Source organism: Pteropus medius, unplaced genomic scaffold (assembly GCF_902729225.1).
Source record: "Pteropus medius unplaced genomic scaffold, Ma_sr-lr_union100, whole genome shotgun sequence".
Classification (NCBI taxonomy): Eukaryota; Metazoa; Chordata; class Mammalia; order Chiroptera; family Pteropodidae; genus Pteropus; species Pteropus medius.
This window is the reverse complement of record NW_024343733.1, coordinates 6,212,803-6,222,130: the sequence shown is the minus strand read 5'-3', so window position 1 is coordinate 6,222,130 and position 9,328 is coordinate 6,212,803. Positions and strand designations below refer to the sequence as shown.

Below are 9,328 nucleotides of genomic sequence, written 5' to 3'. Positions count from 1 at the left end.
AGCTCTCTTGGTTCGAGTTGCTTTTAAATGTCTCAGTAATTTTTTCATGGCACCTCCTGCCTTCCACAAAAAATACTAACAGTTATATTTAATAAGTAGTGATGTCAAAACAACTAAGTATTTATGTCCTAACAACTTAGTAGCCACTTGAAAATGCACATAAATTGAAAAAAAAAGATAATATTCTAGTTCCTTAAATAATTGTATATACTAATGGGATGAGTGGGCTTGCTGGGCTCCAGACAGCTGCTCTGACCTTGGAATTACATTGCATGACACTACCTTAATTTCCTGTTCTACAATCATTTTTACATAATATTTACTTTTGATCAGAACAACTTCCATAAAGCCAGCTTGGCACAGTTATAATATCCTTTAGATTCTAAAGGAAGGGCGCTCTGCCTGACAAACTGCGAACTACCTTGAGCTGGTAGTTTGCAAGGTGGCCGACAGATGTCGCTGTGTTCCTTTAAAAAATCTCGGTGCAGAGTTTGAGAACTGCTGACCTACCATTCTCTCCCACTGAGCGAGCAGATGTTTGCAAAGCCAAAGTTCAGGCAAGGCATAAGGCTTCTCCTTGGCCTTCGGAGATAGCACAAGAGGGGCACACTGTCATCCAATCTCAGAGCTCTCTTGGAATTCAGTTACCCTCACTCTCACCTCAAGGCCCACCTGTATTTAAACTCCTATTCTTCCTTGGCCCCACTACCCTTTCTCATGATTTCCTGAAGGTGTGCTGTCAGTCCAATAAGATCGTAAACCTTTGGAGAATCTTGACCTTCCTTTTACTCTCTTTGCCCTGCCCAGCTCTAATCTGGGCATATAGTGACCTTCAGGGTAGAACAAAGACTTGAGTCTGTCGATGTAAAGACGTAAAGATGTCCAAACCCGTAAAGAATTTTTATGGATTTTATTTGAGTCAGACTGGCAACAATTGCCAGGAAGCAGGATCTCATGTACTTCCTAGAATGGCAATTAGCTTCTTTTATGCATTTTGAATTAAAGAAGAAGGTGGGAGAAAGCAAGATGGGGATTGGACTACAGGATAGTTAACAAGATTATGTGCTCTCTTGAAGATGGTTCTGCTTATTTCAAAGGTGCGTTAACCTAGATGCACACATTGAAAAAATGGACAGGTCTTGCTTAAGGCAAAGATAAACCTCTTACTAAAAAAGTTTATATGCTTGGAGTGTGGCTACCCAACATGACCCGCACAGTTAGGAATTTATATTCAGATCATCCTGTGAGATTACTTTCCATAGAACTCTTTTTTTTCCTCCACTAGTCAAGAAAAACACCTGTGAGGAAGGGGCCAGATTTGTCATCTTCACAGACAGCAGAGGGCGCTCTAATTCCACACAACAAAAGTTTCCAAACCTGCTTCATCCTAAATCCCAGTTTTGGGGTTAAAAAAAAAAAAAAGTCAGATTAATTACAAGGCTCCGCGCCCCCTTGTTCCTGAATCTGACTCTCCAGCAGAAATGCCAGAGGATCTCTTCTTTGGACAAACGCTTCAGGCAATTTTCTCAACATCAAGCAAGTTGCGGAAATTCTAGTTCTCACAGCCTTGTGAGTGTTCCAGATGTGGCTTCTGTACTCCAGATGTTTACAAGACAGATAACCTGGTTCGGAACAGCCAAAGCCCAGAGGGACTTAACTATAATACAAGAACATGAATCAAAGTGAGCAAAGGAATATACTAGCCAGGACTTCAGACTTCAGTCCCAGGGCTAGGTGGTGTGGTGTGTCTCTGAACAAGTCCCATAATCACTTTGACCCTCAGTTTCCTCATCTAGAAAATAGGGATAATGTGGACCTTACAGGGTGGTTGCGAGAAGTCAACGAGATAAACTTCAGTTGTATCTGTACAGCAAACGGGCATTTGATTAAATGTTAGTTTTCATCCTTATAAAAAGAGCTACTATTTTGAGCACCTACTATGTATCAAGCCCTGCATTAAGTGCTTTATACCTCTTGGCTCTTTTAATCCTCACGACAGCCCTATGAGGTAAGTATTAGTCTCCCCATTTCATGGATGAGGAAACGGAGGCACAGAGAGGTTAAGCAATTTGCCCAAGGTCTCCCAGCTAGGAATTGGCAGAACTGGGATTTGAACCCAGGAAGCCTGGCTCCAAACCCCAGGATGAAGTAGTTTTATGAGAACAAAACTACAATCTCTTTCAGGTATCATGAAATTGCCCCTTGGCTTCTTTAGGGAAGAATAGGCCACCAGCTGAGAGAGTCCAAAAAGTAGCTGAAGGGCCAAACACAGGTGCTACCTAGGATTCTTAACCCGGTGAGTTTTCCTGGATTGGCTTACACACATCAGAATTCGTGAGACTAGGAAGTGCCGACGCCTTGGTCTTGCTAAAGCAGACATCCATCCCACTGATGGACAAGCGTTAATTAATCACCACAGCCTCAACTTACCACATCAGCAATTCCAGAAAATCATGTTTCTGGACTCCACCCCCTGAAAACAAACCCTTTGTGAGGATACAAAGTGCCAAGAGAAAAATCTAGGCTGAATTAGGAGTTCCAGTCACTTCCATTCCCATGCCTGGCTGGGAGTTTTTGATAATCCAAAACAAACAAACAAACAAACAAACAAAACCATGTGATTGTGTTTTTACTTGGATAGATACAAAGGAGCCCAGAATACTGGTTGTTTATGGGGAGGGGACCCCAGAGGCTGGAGGACGGGGGGTGGGGGGGACTTAGCCTTCCCTTTGGTGCTATTTCGGTTTTGCGCCAGGAGCAAATTGGTCGGGGTCCTGGCAGGACAGAGCCGGCACTCTCACTTTAGATGATACGGGAGACTTTCAGAAAGGGGCTCTTTACCAAAGTGGGAGCAGACATAGCGAAACCCAAGGGTAGGGGTTGGGGTTGGTAAGCATGGGGAGCTGCTGGCAGGCATGGATGAAGGGTGAGAAAAGCCCCCAGCGCCTTGGAAGGGGCTGCCCTGAGAGGACAGAGCCAGATGACCCAAAGCTGGGAGCAGGGAGGACAGTAAATCCCTCCACTTCCTTCCAGTCCTGCCCTCCAGTCTCCTGCTGGCTTCTCCACTTGCCAAACCCAACCAGGTCACCGCACAGGGTAGAGGTGGGGGATCCTCTCTGCAGACCAGAGCAGATGACTGCACCATAAATGTGATTACCAAGATCTGGGGGAAATAATAAATATATATTTGGTCTTTGTCCCTGGTTCCTGGCGCAGAGCTCCTATACCCTTGTAAAATGGAGTGATAGGAGCATCTTTGGTACACTATTTGATTTTAGTCCTGTTTCCTGACATAAGCATTCCTAAGACCTCTTACAACCTAACCTCCAGAGAGATAGGAGTATATTTTGTGTGTTAATGAGATGACTGATGACTGGGGGCTATGGGGGCTGTCACCAGAAAGACCAAAGCATGATTGGTGATTGGAGGGTTAGAAATTCAGCCCCACACAGACACACCCAACCCTGTCTTCCGGGGACGGGGGAGGGACTAGAGATGGAGTTAATCATCAATGGCCAGTAATTTAATTGATGATGCCTATGTAATGAAACCTCCATAAAAACTCTAAATAGAGGGGTCTGGAGAGCTTGCGGTTTGGTGAATGGCGACGTCAGGAACGTCCAAACCTGTAGAGAATTTTTATAAGAGTTTGAGCCAAACTGATGACATATGCCAGACAGCAAGATCTCAAATGCTCCCAGGAGAAACAGTTTTGGAGCTTCTCTTATGCATTCGAGATTAAGGAGGGGACTTAAGGAAAGCAAGGCAGGGATTGGATTACAGGATAGTTAATACGATTATGTGCTTTCTTATAGTTAATACCCCTTTTAGGGGTATTATGTCTGGTATTTCAAAGGTGAGTTAACCTAGATGTACAAGAACAATTAACAGGGCAAAAGAATAACCTTTTACTAAAAAGTTCTATGCCTGGGGTATGACTCCTTCTTCCCCCAACCTGCCCAGTTAGAAATTTATGGTCGATCAGATCACCCTGTGAGGTTACTTTCCACAGGACCCCTTTTCTTTCCATCCACACCTGTGAGGTATGTGCTAACCCTGGATAGTTAGTGTCAGAATTGAATTAAAGGCTGTGAGACTCCTGGAAGTCTCATACGATACTTCTACTCATAGTTTGTAAAAAAAAATAACATAAATGGAGCCACTTTAAAATGGAGGCATAGTGTTCCCAAACTCATTTTGCCTGCACGCATCAAAGCCAAAAGAGACATGGGCAGGAGTTCGTAGCAAACAAAGTAGAGGTTTATCTAAGGAAATGGCACCAAGCCTGGAGAAAAAGTGAGCTAGAGCTCAAAGACCTGGCTCCCCGATGGCCTCTAGGGGATGGGTTATATAGGAGAAAACTCATTAGCCATCGTAACTAAGGGAGTTGGGGTCATGGGCTCTACCGATTGGTCGGGACTAGGGTAGGAGGTAGCTGATTATTACATCAGTTCTGTCTGGTTTCAAGGGGATGCTGGTAGGATCTTCTGCCTTCATGGGTGTGGAACTACAAGATGTTGTCTTTAGTTTGATGGAATCTGTTTCTGTGCTCAACAGACCTGAGGCTTTATTTGATGCTGACCTAAGTAAGGGTTTAATGATTAAGGGAGTGATCATGCAGTTGCAGAAGGTTAGAGAAAGAAAAGAAGCAAGTGAGCTCAAGACCTGTTTGAATCAAGGAGAAAGAGAGGAGAAAAAGTCATTTTAAAGAAGTGAAGATTTGCACGGTTACAATTCCTGTCATTCCAGAGGAACCGCCTTGCGTATCTTACTCCTCAAACCTTTGGAATATTAAAACTGGACAAAATAACATCTGGACTGGACCTAAAGCAGTGTTGTATCCCCATCGCTGTTTGTTATGACTACAGAACTGAAAATTAAAGATGGTCTTTAGAATTAGCATCACTAGTTAGCTCATCTGACACCTATAGAAATGCCTTCCTTAGCTTATTAACATCCGTGGAAATTGTTTCCTTCTATTCAAGTAATTATTCCCCTCTCCTTTCTCATAAATAACCCTTGCCTTCACCTCCTAATCGGAACACTATTTGAGTTTCTGCCCAAGTCAGTGCTTCCAGAATAGCTATTCTTTCAGATCTCAAATAAATGCTTGTTGCCTCTCACTTTGCCTTTTCATTTTTAGGTTAACATGTTCATTTAACAAAATGCAGTCACATGGCCACACCTAGATTTGAGAAGGTCTGGGAAATGTCTTTTCTAGGCCACAAGATCAGGTTTCTGTTATTAAGGAAAAATAAGAAGAATGTGCATTAGGTATGTAACTAGCTACAAAGGATAATGATAGCATCCCCATTTACTGAGTACTTACTATGTTCCAGACACAGTGCTAAGCACTTAATAGGCGTGGCCTGGTCAAACAAGATTACCCTCTGGCTCTTCTGTAGCCAGGGAAACACACACACACACATGCACACGCACACGCACACGCGCGTGCACACACACACACACACACACACACGCATATGTGAGCCTACACACGACAACGGAGCCGTCTGGACATGGCCTTTTCACTGTGAGCTGCGGATGTGAGAAGCCTTTGTAATGTGACCCCAAGCAAGGAGGGGTTAATGTTGACATATAAGGGCAGGGTGACTGGGTCTCATGAAATTAAATCAAAATGCCGTAACTAGGGAGAATATGAATTTCCCATGTAGAAGATGAGGTGGTGTTTTCAGAAGGAAATTAATCCTGTGGTTTGAGATGTGATTTTAAATATACATCGAGAGAAAGGCAGCTGTTACCTGGCATGGAAAGCCCCACTGATCCAGCCAACCCCATCCTCCCCACTCTTGACCCCAGAGGAGTCAACACATGTGAGACCAAAGTCTCCCTGTTTCTCTCTACGAGTCAGCAGAAACTCGGAGAAGAAAGACTTTTGACAGTCAGCAGACTCTGGGAACTGTGAACTTAGCAATTGGCACAAAGGGGCTTCAACTGGGACTTTGACATTTTTACAGAGATGAGTGAGGGGTGACGGGAGGAAGGGAGGATGTGGGTTGTGATAGGGTCAGAGAGAGAAGTAGGCTGTGCAGAGAGGAAGGGAGCATCACACAGATACCATTTGCACCACTCCGGGGGCCCACCCACACACAGAGAGGAGAAGCCAGCACTATTTCTAAGGGCCTATTGAGAGGGGAATCACACTGGACCCTCCCAGGATGTCAGTGGAAGAAGTTTGGGGGGTGGAGGCTGAGCCAGGATCCCTCCTCTGGGAAATGAGAGATGCCCCAAGACTGGAGACATGATTTGGGGTTCCTAAGAGTCAGTGACTGAGGCAAAACCTGGGGAGACTGGATCCAGGGTATGGAGTAGCCAGTCTGAAAAAAAACCACTGCACCAAAGTTTGGCATGAAAACAGTGGTCTTGCCAGCCTTTGAGAGTCCCACAGGCTTAAACAGAGGGCGTATCAGGGTAATCGGTGTGGATTAGAGGACAGATGGCCCCCTTCAAACATTTTTGCCTGAAGGAGTTCCATACCTTTGTATAAGACTAGAAGTAGGAAGCCTTGAGTTATTTCTGAGCTTGAATACGCCCCTACCTGAACTAATGGAACTCTTGGGTCAGGAACAATTTGAAAAATTCAGAAAAATTAAATGATGTTCCTAGCACCTGTGGTGGAAATTTATACCTGTCCCGAACTGCAAGGGAATGGGAGTGTTAGAGGCAGATGACCAGACCTTTCTGCAATGAGTTTGCCAAACTCAAGGTGAAGGGCACGATCTTCCACAAGACTGCCCTCACATCAGCCACAAGTTTGAGGGATCCCTCAGGCCACCCTAACTTTGGCCCATTTTATAATAAAGAAATAAGTGGAAAATGGACAAATGAAAGAGCTAAGACTGTGATCAAAGTGTCATTCTTTAACAAAGTTAAAATTTCAAAGAATAGAGGAATTTTAGCCTCAATCAGAATTCTCTGTCTTCTCCCTCATATCCCCCCTCCACCCATAGCCTTCCTGGGGCAGAGGAAAACAACTCCATCTTCCAAGTCAATAGGGCCAAACACCTGAGCTTTATTCTTGACTCCTTGCTTTCCCTTGGATACCATAGTCAATTGGTCTGGAAATCAAAGTTTCTCCAGAATTTTAAAAAAAAAAATCCTAGAGTTAGGTGAGTGTCTGATGGAGGGGCAAAGGTATAATGGCCACCCTAATAAGAATGTATCTTCAAATTGAAGGACAACTCAGGCAACTCCATAGAATATGACAGAATTTATCAGAGGGTAATTTAGTTACAGGAATGTAGAGTGGGAGCAGACAGATGACCCAGCAGTTCTGTGCGTATTATTCTTTGCTACCAGATCCCTGTTACTTTTCTTTTTTTATAGTATAACTCAGGTACTGATGATTGACCAGATAAAGGGAAAAAGAATGCAGTACACACCAGTGGATTTACCTCCTGGTGGTCTTGTAATGGATGATTGTTTAAAATCAATACTATCACCAGTTTGATATTTACCTCAGTTGTCATGCCATTCCCCCATTACTAACAAAAATATTTATGGCTACATTTTATGGAACACAGATAATCACCAACTAGAGGACTTTCATATGTTTGCTAAGGACAGTGAGGTTAGTCAAAGGTCACAGCATGAAGGAAGTCTGGGACAAAGAAGTCTGGGACAAAGATGGAGTTGCTTTTTTGTTCACAGCCATATCTATACAGTGGGCTTGATGATATCATTAAAATCTTAGGTTCTCTCCATCTTCTCTCTCAGCAGTCCACAATGTCAGTTTCACCAAAGACCAGTTCCCCTCATGGTCACAAAGTGGCTGCCACCACTCACTGAAGCATCTTGGTCTCCTGTGGGAGAGAAGAAGGAACTGCTCATATCCATTAACCCAGAGCATCTTATTGGTCCACTGACTCAGGCCCAACTCTGAATTAACCAGTGGCAACGGGGGATGGAATTATCAAGACTGATTTAGGCCAGTGGCTCTCCAAGTGTGGTCCTAGGACTAGCAGCTTTAGCCTCACCTGGGAACTTGTTAGAAATGTAAGTCCTCCAGCCTCACCTCATATATACCCAATCACAAACACCAGGTGGAGCCCAGCGGGCTAGATTTTTCATACACTCAAATTGAAGAAGCACTGCCTTGGGTGAAGGTCTTCTTAAATCACTCTCAAGGTCCAGATGTGAGGGTGACCTTGGAGGAAGGTAGGTGAGGTGGCGTGGGGGTTGTGGGGTGGAGAAGAATGCTCTCTTTAGTAGATACTGCAGTTAACAGGGACAATGTGGACCCAGGAGTCCCCATCTGCAGTACGGAGACAGTAAAACTGAAGTCTCCACTCTTATGATCCCCAGAAGAAAGGGATAAACCCAATGGTCAGAATGAGAAATGGTCTACACATACATCATGTCATTTGATCTCATAGCTATCATTTGGAAGAGATGTTATCGAGCTTCCATTTTAATGATGAGGAAAATGAGGTTCAGAGAAGTCACTGCTACCCGACTATACATAGCCACCCATCTGGGTCCAATCCTCTGTGCCACAAGAGATGTTCGCTCTTTGGTCCATGTAAGTAGTGATGCACTGATGGCCAGCCAGTATGAGCGGTCAGCAACAAAGGGGAACAATAATAAAAGAGGCTAAAAGTCAGTTATTATCAAAGCACAATGGCAATTGTAAACAGTGTCAGTCATAAAAAACTCTTCTCCGAGTTAGTTTAGGTTCTAAAAAATTGCCTTTACTGTTGAGTTTTAGTAATATAAATGATAATATTAGAAGTTAAAATATAACACAAATAATATAAATTAAAAACTAGCACTTTTTAAAAAAAATTTATGCCTATAGCACCTGGTCTTCCTAGGTGGTCTCCCATCCAAGCACTAACGAAGCCCGACCCTAATTAGCTTCCAAGACCAGACAGACATCAGGCTTATTCAGGGTGGCATGGCCGTAGACCATGGACTGTGGCTCCACTGGAGTGTGCACCCAGGACCTTCTGCGTGTAAAACAGACGTGCTAACCACTACACTATGGAACTATGTCCCAAATTAACACTTTTTGATAACTCGCTTTTTAATAAACATCGTCTACATGTAGGAAGTTAATTCAGAGAGCACCTAGCTGTATAGCTGGTCCTGGACACAGCTGATCTCAGCTACATTGGTTTCCAGAGTAAGTCTATAATAATACAGACTCACTGGGCATAGTTTATAACTCCAGCCCCTATGATACTACATATTCTTCATTTAAACAGTAGATGAAGGAGAAGAAGAAGAAGAAGAAGAAGAAGAAGAAGAAGAAGAAGAAGAAGAAGAAGAAGAAGAAGAAGAAGAAGAAGAAGAAGAAGAAGAAGAA

At 43.7% G+C, this 9,328-nt stretch overlaps 1 long non-coding RNA gene across 1 annotated transcript in view; it reads left to right on the top strand.

Annotated features, from left to right (window-relative positions):
- Positions 1-8,204: 8,204 nt before the first annotated feature.
- The window catches only part of LOC120606807 (uncharacterized), a 7,304-nt gene continuing 6,180 nt past the window's right edge, over positions 8,205-9,328 (top strand). Inside the window, exon 1 of the long non-coding RNA XR_005653995.1 lies at positions 8,205-8,542. This is a non-coding gene — a long non-coding RNA (uncharacterized LOC120606807). The remainder of the gene's footprint in view (positions 8,543-9,328) is intronic.